Genomic DNA, 17247 nt, shown 5'->3' on the forward strand with positions numbered 1-17247 from the left:
TTTTGAATTTTTACCTAAAGTTGTGAATTCCAACAACATTAGTAGAGAAATTGTGGTTCCTTCATTATGTCCTAATCCTAAGAATTCTAAGGAGAAATCATTGCATTCTTTGGATGTTGTTAGAGCTTTGAAATATTATGTTGAAGCTACGAAATCTTTCCGTAAGACTTCTAGTCTATTTGTTATCTTTTCCGGTTCTAGGAAAGGCCAGAAAGCTTCTGCCATTTCTTTGGCATCTTGGTTGAAATCTTTAATTCATCTTGCCTATGTTGAGTCGGGTAAAATTCCGCCTCAAAGAATTACAGCTCATTCTACTAGGTCAGTTTCTACTTCCTGGGCGTTTAGGAATGAAGCTTCGGTTGACCAGATCTGCAAAGCAGCAACTTGGTCCTCTTTGCATACTTTTACTAAATTCTACCATTTTGATGTATTTTCTTCTTCTGAAGCAGTTTTTGGTAGAAAAGTTCTTCAGGCAGCGGTTTCAGTTTGAATCTTCTGCTTATGTTTTTTGTTAAACTTTATTTTGGGTGTGGATTATTTTCAGCAGGAATTGGCTGTCTTTATTTTATCCCTCCCTCTCTAGTGACTCTTGTGTGGAAAGATCCACATCTTGGGTAGTCATTATCCCATACGTCACTAGCTCATGGACTCTTGTTAATTACATGAAAGAAAACATAATTTATGTAAGAACTTACCTGATAAATTCATTTCTTTCATATTAACAAGAGTCCATGAGGCCCACCCTTTTTTGTGGTGGTTATGATTTTTTTGTATAAAGCACAATTATTCCAATTCCTTATTTTATATGCTTCGCACTTTTTTTCTTATCACCCCACTTCTTGGCTATTCGTTAAACTGATTTGTGGGTGTGGTGAGGGGTGTATTTATAGGCATTTTAAGGTTTGGGAAACTTTGCCCCTCCTGGTAGGAATGTATATCCCATACGTCACTAGCTCATGGACTCTTGTTAATATGAAAGAAATGAATTTATCAGGTAAGTTCTTACATAAATTATGTTTTTGCTCAATCCAAGTCAGTCTGGAGACCTAACCAGACTTGGAACAAGGGTAAACAGGCCAAGAAGCTCGCTGCTGCCACCAAGACAGCATGAAGGGGTAGCCCCCGATCCGGGACCGGATCTAGTAGGGGGCAGACTTTCTCTCTTCGCTCAGGCTTGGGCAAGAGACGTTCAGGACTCCTGGGCTTTAGAAATCGTAACCCTGGGGTATCTTCTAGATTTCAAAGATTCTCCTCCAAGGGGGAGATTCCATCTTTCTCAATTGTCTGTAAACCAGACAAAAAGAGAGGCGTTCTTACGCTGTGTAGTAGACCTATATACCATGGGAGTGATCTGCCCAGTTCCGAAAACAGAACAGGGGCAAAGGTTCTACTCCAATCTGTTTGTGGTTCCCAAAAAAGAGGGAACCTTCAGACCAATTTTGGATCTCAAGATCCTAAACAAATTCCTCAGAGTCCCATCTTTCAAGATGGAGACCATTCAGACTATTTTGCCGATGATCCAGGAGGGTCAATATATGACCACCGTGGATTTAAATTATGCGTATTTACACATTCCTATCCACAAAGATCATCACCAGTTCCTCAGGTTTGCCTTTCTGGACAAGCATTACCAGTTTGTGGCTCTTCCCTTCAGGTTGACCACGGCTCCCAGAATTTTCACAAAGGTGCTAGGGTCCCTTCTGGCGGTCCTAAGGCCGCGAGGCATAGCTGTAGCGCCTTATCTGGACGATATCTTAATCCAGGCGTCGACTTACCAACTAGCCAAGTCTCACACGGACATCGTGTTGGCTTTTCTAAGATCTCAAGGGTGGAAGGTGACAGCAGCCTCCTGTAAGAATTACAGCTCACTCTACTAGAGCGGTGGCTTCCACATGGGCTTTTAAAAATGATGCTTCTGTTGAACAGATTTGTAAGGCTGCGACTTGGTCTTTGCTTCATTCCTTTTCCAAATTTCCAAATTTGATACCTTTGCTTCTTCGGAGGCTATTTTTGGGAGAAAAGTTCTTCAAGCAGTGGTGCCTTCTGTTTAACCATCTGTCTTGTCCCTCCCGTTCATCCGTGTCCTGTAGCTTTGGTATTGTATCCCACAAGTAAAGGATGAATCCGTGGACTCGTCTTACCTTTATAGAAGAAAAGTACATTTATGCTTACCTGATAAATTAATTTCTTCTATGGTAAGACGAGTCCACGGCCCGCCCTGTCATTTTAAGACAGATTATATTTTTTTGATTTAAACTTCAGTCACCTCTGCACCTTGTAGTTCCTCCTTTTTCTTCCTGTACCTTCGGTCGAATGACTGGGGGGTGGAGCTAAGGGAGGAGCTATATAGACAGCTCTGCTATGGTGCTCTTTGCCACTTCCTGTTAGCAGGAGGATAATATCCCACAAGTAAAGGATGAAACGTGGACTCGTCTTACCATAGAAGAAATTAATTTATCAGGTAAGCATAAATTTACTTTTTTTTGCCTCTGCCTGGGGGGTTAAAGGGGGGGGGGTTGCCAAGAGAACCTTGGTGAATGAGGTTTACATGGGGGGCTTCGCCTGAGACAAAAAAGAAAGTGAAGATGGGGAATTACAGAGCATCGTATATATTTTTGATGTGGTGATTTGCAAAAACTATTGTCTTCAAAGGGGCGAAAATAGTGCTGTGATTAGCTTTCTCCAGAAGCGTTTGGGTAATCCTAGGATTACTCGGGTAAAGCTTGATGTATGATTTTACATCGGGCTTTACTCACAGCCGCTGGGTAATGTCAGTTTTACCCAGGTAATCCTGGGATTACCCATTATCTAACTTTACCCGCAATATATATATATATATATATATATATACATACATACAGTGTATATATATCCATTCTTCCTACAGTGCTATATATCAAATTAAATCATTTATATATAAATGTAACAACCAAAGTATAATAACAAAAAAAGTAATTAAATAAATATATTAACAATCAACCCAGTAGCGTAGCGTGGGTTTTCAGCGCCCATGGCAAGGCAAGTATTGCGCCCCCTAACCCATTAGCACTGACTGAGTCTCTCCCACCAGTACAGTAGGGATTGGCAAATATATAATATATACACACACGCACACACATTTTATATTTATATTATGTATGTACAGTGTGTGCGTGTATATATATATATATATATATATATACATATACATATATGCACACACATATATAGAGAGAGATGTTATTGTTTTGTGGCTGCTATGTTATTAATACATTACAACATAAAGAGGAGATTTTGTGTATATACACTCATATATATTATAGTGCTGTATAAATAGGACATCTCATGACATCATCCTTACTGTTACACAAGGGCACAAACGCTTTTGTTATCTAACAAATTACCTGAGAGAATACATTTCGGCCCTTATGATTGTAGAATGAAGTCAGCTTATTCTATGAAATTAATAATCAAATGTTGCAAATCTGTTCTTGTGTGACAAAAATCAGCACCTGGTTTACATTTATCGTATTTAACCCCTAAGATGTTTTTGTCAAGTACTATGTATTTGACATTGATAACCAATCAAAAATAAAAAAAATTCTAATTCTATAAATAGACTAACTATATGTTTTTAAAATAAGATCACTAGAGAATTCATGAATTTATATTTACCAAAAAGTACAGAACATCACCTCAGTTACAATATATTTCATTATTCACCAAATATAGTTGGTTAAAACTTTAAAATAAAATCATAGCTAACATATTTATTCACTATTAAAACGTGGATTGTAAGTTCTTATGGTTTTACTCATCTCATTTTCTTCCACTGTGAACTGTTTTGTGTTTTCATGTATCACTATGTACAATTATTTTGCATGTATTTTTTTTTCCTGCACAGCGATACATATAGCAAAAACTTTACAAGCAAATAATATCACTACCTAACCTACCTCAGAAAAAAAATAAGATTAGAAACACGGCGCCGGCAGGGAACTTGAGAAAGAGTGTTGTGCACAGTGTCAGCGCGGGTCTTCTCGCTGATGTCAGTATGTGACTTCACGCGCATGATCATGTGACGCCAGACAGTCACAGCAGCATACACAGGATGCGTTGTAGTCCGGGGTCCTGATCCAGCAAATTTTGCACCCCTAAGAATTATGTGCCCGGGGCAACCGGCCCTGTGGCCCCCCCACGCTACGCCACTTAATCAACCTACTGACATTTTCATAGTCTACCTGCTGATTCCACTGATATCCAACCCCACCCTCTCCCTGAAGAAGTTACTGACCAGTTGGATAAGGTTCTGCCTATACTCCCTGTAGAGATGGGAAGGCCTGGAAAAAGTGGGAAAAATACAGGGGGGTTTTCCCAAGCCGTTTTGTTGTTTTTTTCCTGAAAAATTAAAAAAAAAAAATGTAGTGTGGAATATGTTCTTTTACAATAATAAATACTATGTCTATGACATGGTAGTCAAACTATATAATACAAAGTCCTTAATGAAAGGCTTCTGAGACTTTATGTAAAATCTCAAATCATTACAAGTTCTCTCAGCTGAAGTCCTGGAATACAATTCAAGTACACTTTACTTCTCAATGCAATTCTCAAATAAGAGAAATAAGCATGTCTGCCTCTAAGGGGGGCACTGCAGGGGAAAGGCTTCAGTTTAGTATGCTTGTGGGCTCCATCTTGTACCTCCTACAGTGGGTGATTGTTGATGTACAGTAGATAGTCTCTGTCCTCTCAGGTCTTAATTGACAGGTAAGAGGTTAAATTTGTCTGACAAATGTATCTTTATAACCTTTATTTAAATGATTCCTATTAATGTTCTCCCCATCACAGCATAATGTTTATCTATATTCTTGCCAGTAAATTGCTTTTTGTTCCTCCTCTCAGTAAAATGGTGACACCAATATCTAGAGTTTGGAAACATTTCCACAGTGCAATTGCTGCTGAGAGCAAAGCTGCAATTTGCAAATACTATGAGAAGCAATGTTGTTTTACAAATGCTACAAGGATGACAAACACTTCCTTGCATAAAGACATTAAAAAAATACTTTATGGAATTGATGAGGGTCACAATGAACGTGCAAGTAGCTTTTCCCTCCAAAATTCTCTTTCTGCTGCTTCTGTATCATCACAAAGTGTTTCTTCACTTGCAGCATCTTTAAAGGGAATTATTCACTAGATTTTTCTTTGCATAAATGTTTTGTAGATGATCCATTTATAAAGCCCATACAGGTTTTTTAAAAAAATTAAAAAATGTATAGTTTTGCTTATTTTTTCAGACTCCTAACTAAGCCCCAAAGTTTTAGGAGAATACTGATGTATACCTACTCTAGCTTGCTCCTATTTGTGTAAAGGGTCTTTTCATAAACAAAGGAGAGGTGGAGGGGGAAGTGTCTGCTATCTCCCACTTGCAGTGGGAGTTCCAGTTACCTTTTTAACAGAGCTAAACTGGGAGCTTCTAAGTAAGTTTTTAAACAATTTTATACTGGATTTTTATATCAGTGTCTGTGCATATTATTCTTTATAGTAGTGTCTATTACATGCAGTTACATGAAAATTGGTGTATAATGTCCCTTTAAGTAAGGAAGTGTTGCAAACCACTGGCCTCACAAAAATACACAATACCTTCATTTATAGATAAAATGACATCTGATCAATATCAAGCTCTTAATAAAATCTTTCAGTTTACTTTCTTCAGCAGTTGTAGGCTTGTTTCAATCTATGCAAACCTTGGGTGAGATTACATATACGGCGCAGGCTTCAGCGCAAGTGATGCAACCAGCGCCGCGCATAATTTCACCTCGCACATCGGGGTATCCAAAAACACCACCGACAGTTCATAAAGTGCTGTAAGTCTGATAAACTAGCGATGTCTAGAAATGAGCATAAAAACAAATTTCTGGAGTCGCTAGTGACTTACGGCACTTAAGAAACTGACGGCGCCTAAGAAAAATAAAAAAAATATCAAATCTCCCGTAGAAGTCTAACACGCCTCCCAAAAATAAGCCCAACACGTAAAAAAAAACTATATCCGCCATCAAACCCAAATCGGAACTAATAAAGTACTAACCCCTAAACCGACAACCCCCCCCCCACAACGCAATATGCCTAATTAAACTATTAACCCCTATATCCGCCATCAAACCCACAACACAAAAAGCCTATTAAAGTATTAACCCCTAAATCTGCCATTAACCCACAACGCAATAAACCTATTAAAGTATTGACCCCTAAACAGCCAAAGCCCACAACGCAAACTACCTATTAAAGTATTAACCCCTAAATCCGCCATTAACCCACAACGCAATAAACCTATTAAAGTATTAACCCCTAAACTGCCAAAGCCAACAATGCAAACTACCTATTAAAGTATTAACCCCTAAACCGCCAAAGCCCACAATGCAAATAAATAATTAAATTACTAAGCCCCCTAACCTAACACACCCTATATGAACCCAAATTACCTCAATTACAAAATACTAAAGTTACTATTAAAATAAAAAAACCTAACACTACTTTAAAAATAAAAAAAGTATAAATTAAAGGGACAGTCTAGTCAAAATTAAAATTCTGGTGTAGACTGTCCCTTTAAGCTACAATTACAGAAAATAAAAAAATCTAAGATTACAGAAAATAAAAAACAAAATGATCAAATTTTAAAAAATTATACCTAATCCCTATGAAAATAAAAAAGCCCCCCCAAAATAAAAACACCCCCTAATCTAAGAATAAACTACCAGTAGCCTTTAAAAGGGCTTTGTCAGGGTATCTGAATGTTATTAAATAATATATATATATATATATATATATATATATAAAATATTTAATAATATATGGCTGTCTACACCAAATGATTCATTATTTGTAAGACATTAGATGCCTGGCTGACCACAATTCTATCCTCCCCCACTCAATATGCAAAATTACAATGCATCCAGGTGAGAACAAAGGGAAGACATTTGGCCTAGTTGGTTCAGACAGTCATTTCAAAGAAAGGCAAATTACTTCAAAAAGATGGTCATCTATATGGTTGTCTATTGCAAATCTTAGCTCAGACACAAGCATATGCCAACAGACATGATGTCTATGGAAATCCCATTGAAACTCACTAAAGAAAGGAATGGTGATTAGCACAGACTTGTCAATTACCCCTAGACCTCAAATCCACATCTGTGCTAGCTAAGCAGAGACACATGTTTTGCATTATAACTTGTAAATTCATTTTTGAGTCACAATTTAGTTTTAAATCTCAAACATTAAATATATGCCTTAGACTGTATTAAATGTCTATATATGGATCTGGGGAAATGCAATTCAGATTGTAAAGGATTAAATAACAATTGTAATAATCCCATTTTAAAATATGTAACATATTTATATATTTTTTTCTATCTTCCAGACATCTAAAGGACAAATTGGGATACATATGCTGAGTTAATAAATAGCAATACAGTCAATTTAAAATGTCCAATTTTAGTAACCTATTCCTTTATATTTTTCAGGCACCTAATAAGTACACATATAATTAGTATTTCTCTTGTAAGATGTATCGAGTCCACGAATTCATCCTTACTTGTGGGATATTCTCCTTCCCTACAGGAAGTGGCAGAGAGAGCACCCACAGCAGAGCTGTCTATATAGCTCCCCCCTTAGCTCCACCCCCAGTCATTCTCTCTACCTGCTTAACTGCTAGGAAGGGCAAAGAGCTATGTGGTGACTAAAATGTAGTTTTTTACTTCTCAAGCAAGAGTTTATTATTTTTAAATGGTATCGGTGTGTACTATTTACTCTCTGGCAGAAAAGGGATGAAGATTTCTGCAAGAGGGATGATGATCTTAGCACTTTGTAACTAAGATCCACTGCTGTTCTCACAAGGCCTGAAGAGTATAGGAAAAACTTCAGTTGGGAGAACGGTTTGCAGACTAAGCTGCATATGAGGTATGTTCAGACTATATTTTTCTAGACAGACTGTGTTAAATCTAGAAAAGGCTGACAATATCCCCATGAGGGAAGGGTAAGCTGTATTCAGATACTTTAACAGGAATTTCAGCTTGCTTGCAAGGGCTCATTAGTTACTGGTGACACTGTTAGGAAAAAAACGTTTTATTTTTTGATGCATTTATAACGTTTTTTGAAGGGACTAGAGGGGTCATTGTGGCTTGGTTTTGAGTTTTGTAACTCACATGTTTAATTAAGAGACACTCTGGTGTTTCTCTGGTAGGCCTCAAAACTTCGAGTGAGGTGGGAGGGGCCTATTTTCGCGCCTAAGTTGCGCAGTTTCCTTTCCCCTGAGACATATCACTGCTTCTCCTGTCGTTTCTGCTGTGTTTGAGGGTTGTTAAAGAAGTTTTTTCCCCCACAAATCGTTCTGAAGGGCAGGTAGGAGCCACAGCAGAGCTGTGGCATGGTGCTGAAAGTCTTTTTTACTGGGGTTAATGTTTTTTCAATCCATTTTTGCCATTTAAGGGTTAATTGTTTATTTACATAGCTGTGCAAAGTTACTAAGCCTTTATAATGCTACTGTAAAAATTTCGTTAAGTTTACTGCTTTTTTACACTGTTTTGCAGAACTGGTGCAGCTTTTTTTCTCTTAAAGTCACAGATGATTCTCAGTCAGAAGTAAATGAGGGTTCGCCCTCTAGCTCTCCCCAAGTGTCACAACCAGTAATGCCCGCACAAGTGACGCCAAGTACCTCTAGTGCGTCAAATTCTTTACTTTACAAGACATGGCCACAGTTATGAATACAACCCTCACAGAGGTTTTATCTAAACTGCCTGGTTTACAAGGAAAGCGGGACAGCTCTGGGTTTAGGAAAAATGCTGAGCCATCTGACGCTTTAGTAGCCGTATCTGATATGCCCTCACAATGCTCTGAAGTAGGGGTGAGGGATTTATTATCTGAGGGAGAAATTTCTGATTCAGGAAAGATGCTTCCTCAGACAGATTCTGATATGACGGCCTTTAAATTTAAGCTTGAACACCTCCGCTTATTGCTCAGGGAGGTATTAGCGACTCTAGATGATTGTGACCCTATAGTGGTTCCAGAGAAAGTGTGTAAAATGGATAAATACTTAGAGGTTCCTGTTTACACTGATGTTTTTCCAGTTCCTAAGAGGATTGTGAATATTATTACTAAGGAGTGGGATAGACCAGGTATTCCGTTCTCTCCCTCTCCTGTTTTTAAGAAAATGTTTCCCATATCTGACACCATGCGGGACTCGTGGCAGACAGTCCCTAAGGTGGAGGGAGCTATTTCTACTCTGTCTAAGCGTACAACTATACCTATCGAAGACAGTTGTGCTTTCAAAGATCCTATGGATAAAAAATTAGAGGGTCTCCTGAAGAAAATTTTTGTTCATCAGGGTTTTTCTCTTCAACCTATTGCGTGCATTGTTCCTGTAACTACTGCAGCTGCTTTCTGGTTTGAGGCTCTAGAAGAGGCTCTTCAGATAGAGACTCCATTAGAGGAGATTATGGACAGAATCAAGGCCCTTAAATTGGCTAATTCTTTTATTACAGATGCCGCTTTTCAACTGGCTAAATTAGCGGCAAAGAATTCAGCTTTTGCCAATTTAGCACGCAGGGTGTTATGGCTTAAGTCCTGGTCTGCTAATGTGTCATCCAAATCTAAACTTTTGAACATCCCTTTCAAAGGAAAGACCCTATTCGGGCCTGAACTGAAAGAGATTATTTCAGACATCACTGGAGGGAAAGGTCATGCCCTTCCTCAGGATAGATCAAATAAGATGAAGATCAAACAAAGTAATTTTCGTTCTTTTCGGGAACTTCAAGAGTGGTTCCGTTTCGGCTTCCTCTGCTGCAAAGCAAGAGGAGAATCTTGCCCAATCCAAGTCAGTCTGGAGACCTAACCAGGCTTGGAACAAGGGTAAACAAGCCAAGAAGCCTGCAGCTGCCTCTAAGACAGCATGAAGGGGTAGCCCCCGATCCGGGACCGGATCTAATAGGGGGCAGACTCTCTCTCTTCGCTCAGGCTTGGGCAAGAGATGTTCACGATCCCTGGGCTTTAGAAATTGTGTCCCAGGGATATCTTCTGGAATTCAAAGACTCCCTTCCACGGGGGAGATTTCATATTTCTCGATTGTCTGTAAACCAGACAAAGAGAGAGGCGTGCTTACGCTGTGTAGAAGATTTGCTTACCATGGGGGTGCTCCGCCCAGTCCCAAAAGAGGAACAGGGACTAGGGTTCTACTCAAACCTGTTTGGGGTTCCCAAAAAAGAGGGAACTTTCAGACCAATCTTGGATCTCAAAATTCTAAACAAGTTCCTCCAGGTTCCATCATTCAAGATGGAGACCATTCGGACTATTCTGCCTCTGATCCAGGAAGGTCAATATATGACTACCGTGGACTTAAAGGATGCGTATCTACACATCCCTATTCACAGAGATCATCATCAATTTCTCAGATTTGCCTTTCTAAACAGGCATTACCAGTTTGTGGCTCTTCCCTTCGGGTTAGCCACGGCTCCAAGAATTTTCACAAAGGTGCTAGGGTCCCTTCTGGCGGTTCTACGTCCTCGGGGCATAGCAGTGGCGCCTTATTTAGACGACATCTTAATTCAGGCGTCGACTTTTCAGCTAGCCAAGTCTCATACGGACATTGTGTTGGCTTTTCTGAGATCTCACGGGTGGAAGGTGAACATAAAAAAGAGTTCTCTCTTCCCTCTCACAAGAGTTTCCTTTCTGGGGACTCTGATAGATTCAGTAGAAATGAAAATATTTCTGACGGAAGTCAGAAAATCAAAACTCTTAACCACTTGCCGAACTCTTCATTCCATTCCTCGGCCATCTGTGGCTCAGTGTATGGAGGTAATCGGACTCATGGTAGCAGCAATGGATATAGTTCCTTTTGCCCGCCTACACCTCAGACCACTGCAACTATGCATGCTCAAACAGTGGAATGAGGATTATGCAGATTTATCTCCTCAACTGCATCTGGACCAGGAGACCAGAGATTCTCTTCTCTGGTGGTTGTCTCAGGACCACCTGTCTCAGGGAATGTACTTCCACAGGCCAGAGTGGCTCATTGTAACGACAGATGCCAGCCTGCTAGGCTGGGGTGCAGTCTGGAAATCCCTGAAAGCACAGGGCTTATGGTCTCGGGAGGAATCTCTTCTTCCGATAAACATCCTAGAACTGAGAGCGATATTCAAGGCGCTTCAGGCATGGCCTAGGCTTGCTGCAGCCAAATTCATCAGGTTTCAGTCGGACAACATCACGACTGTAGCTTATATCAATCATCAGGGAGGAACAAGGAGTTCTCTAGCGATGATGGAAGTAACCAAAATAATCCGATGGGCAGAGGATCACTCTTGCCATCTCTCAGCAATCCACATTCCAGGAGTAGAGAACTGGGAGGCGGATTTTCTAAGTCGTCAGACTTTTCATCCGGGTGAGTGGGAACTCCATCCGGAGGTATTTGCTCAGCTGATTCAGCTATGGGGCACACCAGAATTAGATCTGATGGCGTCGCGTCAGAATGCCAAACTTCCTTGTTACGGGTCCAGGTCCCGGGATCCCAAGGCTCTAGCAGTACCTTGGTCCTTCAATCTGGCCTACGTATTTCCACCGCTTCCTCTCCTTCCACGTCTGGTTGCCAGAATCAAGCAGGAGAGAGCTTCGGTGATTCTGATAGCACCTGCGTGGCCACGCAGAACTTGGTATGCAGACCTAGTGGGCATGTCCTCGGTTCCACCGTGGACCCTGCCAATGATGCGGGACCTTCTAATCCAAGGTCCGTTCTCACATCCAAATCTAGTTTCTCTGCGTCTGACTGCTTGGAGATTGAACGCCTAGTTCTATCAAAGCATGGGTTCTCTGAGTCAGTCATTGATACCCTGATTGAGGCTAGAAAGCCTGTCACCAGGAAGATCTATCATAAGATTTGGCGCAAATATCTTTATTGGTGCGAATCCAAAGGTTACTCATGGAGTAAGATTAGGATTCCTAGAATATTGTCTTTTCTCCAAGAGGGTTTGGAGAAGGGATTATCAGCTAGTTCTCTAAAAGGACAAATATCTGCTTTGTCTATTCTACTACACAAACATCTGGCAGATGTCCCAGACGTTCAAACTTTTAGTCAGGCTTTGGTCAGAATTAAGCCTGTATTTAAGTCTGCTGCTCCGCCTTGGAGCCTAAACTTAGTCCTTAGAGTTCTTCAAGGGGTTCCGTTTGAACCTATGCATTCCATAGATATTAAGCTTCTATCTTGGAAAGTTTTGTTCTTAGTTGCTATCTCTTCGGCTCGAAGAGTTTCTGAGCTATCTGCTTTACAGTGTGATTCCCTTTATCTTATTTTCCATGCAGATAAGGTGGTTTTGCGTACCAAACCTGGGTTTCTTCCTAAGGTTGTTTCTAATAAGAATATCAATCAAGAGATTGTTGTTCCTTCTCTGTGTCCTAATCCTTCTTCAAAGAAGGAACGTCTGTTGCACAGTCTTGATGTGGTTTGTGCTTTAAAGTTATACTTACAAGCAACCAAAGATGTCCGTCAAACATCTTCATTGTTTGTTGTTTATTCTGGTAAGCGGAGAGGCCAAAAGGCTCCGGCTACCTCTCTTTCCTTTTGGCTGAAAAGCATCATCCGTTTGACCTATGAGACTGCTGGACAGCAGCCTCCTGAAAGAATTACTGCTCATTCTACTAGAGCTGTGGCTTCCACATGGGCTTTTAAAAATGAGGCTTCTGTTGAACAGATTTGTAAGGCGGCGACTTGGTCTTCGCTTCATACTTTTTCCAAATTTTCCAAATTTGATATTTTTGCTTCTTCGGAGGCTATTTTTGGGAGCAAGGTTCTACAAGCAGTGGTGCCTTCCGTTTACGTTCCCTGTCTTGTCCCTCCCTTCATCCGTGTCCTAAAGCTTTGGTATTTGTATCCCACAAGTAAGGATGAATCCGTGGACTCGATACATCTTACAAGAGAAAACATAATTTATGCTTACCTGATAAATTTATTTCTCTTGTGATGTATCGAGTCCACGGCCCACCCTGTTTATTTAAGACAGGCATATATATTTTTATTTTTAAACTTTCAGTCACCACTGCACCGTATGGTTTCTTCTTTTTCTTCCTAGCCTTCGGTCGAATGACTGGGGGGTGGAGCTATATAGACAGCTCTGCTGTGGGTGCTCTCTCTGCCACTTCCTGTAGGGAAGGAGAATATCCCACAAGTAAGGATGAATCCGTGGACTCGATACATCACAAGAGAAATAAATTTATCAGGTAAGCATAAATTATGTTTTTAAATAATATCTTATTTGTTTTATACTCTCAAAGAGAGATATACAGATATGAAATATTAATCTGTATGGGATAGTAATCCAATGTAGATATAATTATATGAAAATGACATATGTTCGCTGATCTCAAGGTATGTATGCCATATTAAGATGATTCTGGGGAAAGCAAATGATCAACAATGTAATTGCTTACTGGTATGATCGCTAGAAACATGCTTGTATTTAGTATTGGAGTAATCAGAAAAATTACATTATATTATCCCATCTATAATTAAAATTGTAAGTGATTAATGCAAAAAGTTATAGTATGTTAAATAATCACTATATAGGGAGATATTTGGATTAGCAGTGATTGATGGTGAGACTGTATTTGCTGGTTGTCTGCTGCCCCCTAGGGGATTGGAACTGGTATGACAGCCAAATAAATTGTCTATTAGAACACATGCAGAGCCAGTCAGGGAGACGTCTCCCAAAATAACCTATGAGATGTTCAGATCCAGGGACGAATCGTAGACAAGCTTCCGAAGGGCCTATCATATTGTTTTACCAATGATTAAGATAATATAAGCTGAATGCAAGTGGAGAAAGGAGGCTGGTTAACTTTTTGCTGAACTCTGGACTGATAACTTGCTGCGTTGGGACACTTTAAGCAAAATTGGGCTACCTTTTTATTATCCATATTGCAAATACCATTATTTCATATGAGGTGAAACAAGAAGATCTAGAAACTGAATTACCAATAAATATATATATATATATAATATTTAAATCAAAAGTATTTGATAACTATAACTAAATTGCAGTTAGTAATTTTAAAAGGGCACTTTGTATTTTAGCTTGCCTTCATAATCCTGTGTAATTTAAAACCAGCCATTAATGCTAAGTAATTTATCTTTGCAAATATATATATATATATATATATATATATATATATATATATATATATATATATATATATATAAGAATTTGTCTAAATTGTAGATAATTAAGAATTTATTTCAGTTTCGATAAATTGTAATATAAACTGGCTGTTTACATTAAGAATATATATATAACGTCTGGTGTTTTAATTAGAGTTGTATAGAATCATTTGTGGGCTAAATAGCTTAATTGTACTGGTCTGAAGGTTAGTGGCTCATATCTTGGTATCTCATTTTGGTATTTTAATGCAACTCTGACTTGGGAGATTATTGTGAATAAGGTTAATTCTAAAGGTACATTTGGTTTGCTTTGTAAAAAATATTGTAACAGTTTAAACTTGTAGTTTGATTCATATCTGGTTTTCTAGAAATATAATTCAATGTGTTTATAAATTTAACTAATATAAAGAATTTAAAGAACAATTATTAAATATATTGTATTATAACCCGTTCATATACTGACAGCTTTTTGCAGGGCATTGACCCAAGATTATCAGCTCTTTTAAAGTCAAATTACACAAAGTCCAAATAAAAGAACCTAACACTAAAAAACCTAAACTACCCATTGCCCTAAAGGGCATTTGTTTGGGCATTGCTCTTAAAAGGGCATTTAGCTCTTTTACAAAGTGCCCACCCTAATCTAAATAAAAAAAACCTAAGTCTAACCCCCAGGTTGGTACTCACCATTCCTGAAGTTCGGCGGAGAAGGTCCTGTCCCATGCGGTGAAGTCTTCTTCCAAATTGAACAGCCAATAGGATTTGAGTAGCTCTCATCCTATTGGCTGATTTGAATTTGAAGAATCAAATCAGCCAATAGGAATTCAAGGGACGCATATTTAATCATGTACCTTGAATTCACTATCCAGTGTACAGCGGATACAAAGGATCCTCCACGCTCCATGGCTCTGCGGTCGCCGGTCTTCAGTTCCAGGGTCACCGGTCTTCAGTTCCAGGGTCGCCGGTCTTCAGCTCTGCGGTCATCGGTCTGCAGCTCCGCCCTCCGCTCCATGGCAGATTGTTCCTGGAAGAAGAAAGAAGAGGTCGCCGCTTGGAAGAAAACTTCACTGCATGGGACAGGACCTTCTCCGCCAGACTTCAGGAATGGTTAGTATCAATCTGGGGGTTAGACTTAGGTTTTAAAAAAAATATATATTTTGGGGTGGGGGGGCTTTTTTATTTTCATAGGGATTAGGCATCATTTTTTAAAATGTGATAATTTTGTTTTTTATTTTCTGTAATTTTAGATTTTTTTATTTTCTGTAATTGTATCTTAAAGGCACAGTCTACACCAGAATTTTAATTTTGACTAGCCTGTCCCTTTAATTTATACTTAGTTTATTTTTTATTTTTAAAATGGTGTTAGTTTTTTTATTTCAATAGTAACTTTAGTATTTTGTAATTTAGGTAATTTGGGTTCATTTAGGGGGTGTTAGGTTAGGGGGCTTAGTAATTTAATTATTTATTTGCAATGTGGGCTTTGGCGGTTTAGGGGTTAAAACTTTAATAGGTAGTTTGCGATGTGGTCTTTTGCGGTTTAGGGGTTAATACTTTAATAGATAGTTTGCGATGTTGAGGTTGGCGGATTTAGGGGTTACTTGCGGTGTGGGTTTGATGGAGGATATAGGGGTTAATAGTTTAATTAGGCATATTGCATTGTGGGGGTGTTGTCGGTTTAGGGATTAATACTTTTATTAGTTCCGATGTGGGTTTGATGGTGGATATAGGGGTTAATATACTTTATTAGTTATTGCGGTGGGGGATTCCGGTTGACAGGTAGATATTGCTCATGCGTTAGATGTTAGTTTATTTTTGCAGGCAGTTTCGGGAGTTACGCTGCTCCCATACTCAGCGCAAGGCTTGCTGTGGCTGCCTTGTGTGGCGAGGTGAAGATGGAGTAAGATTTCTCCATTTTTGCCATGTAAGTCCTTGCGCTGAATATTGGATACCGATTTGCAACGCGGTCCCATGTTAGCTTATGGGGGTAAAAATTGCGGGCGACGGGTGAAATATACGTGCCGCTTTTATATGCGGCACTGTATATTGGATACCAAAACCGCGCAAAAACCAGCGTCGCTGGCTTTTGCGGGCGACACCGCATATGTAATGGGGCCCCTTAAGTTTTTAGAAGTCCATGAGAAAAATGACAAATATGAAGAAGAAACGGAAAATGATAGCAGTAGTTCAAAAAACGAGATAGATTAAATTGCATGTATATGTTGTGTCTGTTTCCTTTTCTCAATTTATTTTTTTAAAGTTAAACCTCGCTATGGAGCTTAAATATTGAGGTGGTCCTTACAACCCCCAATGACCATATCCTACTTGCACAAATAATGCCAGTTACTTACCTTTTTATTTGCAATTTTTTTATGTTGATAGTTTCTTTCTTTTTTTGTTGCTTTTGAGGGAAAGTGGGGTGGTTACCTGTTCTCATATATAGTTGAAATGTTCTTAACATATATAGACCTTGTTATTCCATTCGTAACAAAAAATAAAGTTTTAAAAAGCAAGTTTAGTTTAGTTGCTGAATAAGCTGTACTTTTATATCTGTATATCTGTAATATTTGTATATATACTGCATTTTATGTTCCCAGTGTAACAAAATGACTTTCTATTTGTAAAAGAACTCCACACTGCATTTTTTCCTTGGTTTAAAAATTTCCGTAAATTTTACATCTCTAACTCACTGGTCCTTCACACTCATCCCCTCCACTCTTCAAGCTTGTTCACCAATGGGGATAATGAAGCATGCAAATGCAAATAAATCTTCTGAACATTAACCACGTGAAATTTCATGATAAATTGTTGATATAGTCTTCATAATATATATGAGCGCCACAGCCATTTATTTTGTTAAAAGAAATACAGGTAGAAAACTCTATCAAAACTGATTGGGACCAAAAAAGGGTTGAATTTTGGAATATTGTATTTCTGCATCTGTAAAATGGGACAGCTTGGAGAGGGGATGGGACCAAGTGTAAACAACAATATCTTATGTAATTTAGGCAATATTTACATGTTGTCATACAGCTTATGCATGCAACCTAAAGGTAGTTTTATCTCATTTTGTATACATGGGGCAG

This window comes from Bombina bombina, chromosome 6 (assembly GCF_027579735.1).
Source record: "Bombina bombina isolate aBomBom1 chromosome 6, aBomBom1.pri, whole genome shotgun sequence".
Taxonomy (NCBI): domain Eukaryota; kingdom Metazoa; phylum Chordata; class Amphibia; order Anura; family Bombinatoridae; genus Bombina; species Bombina bombina.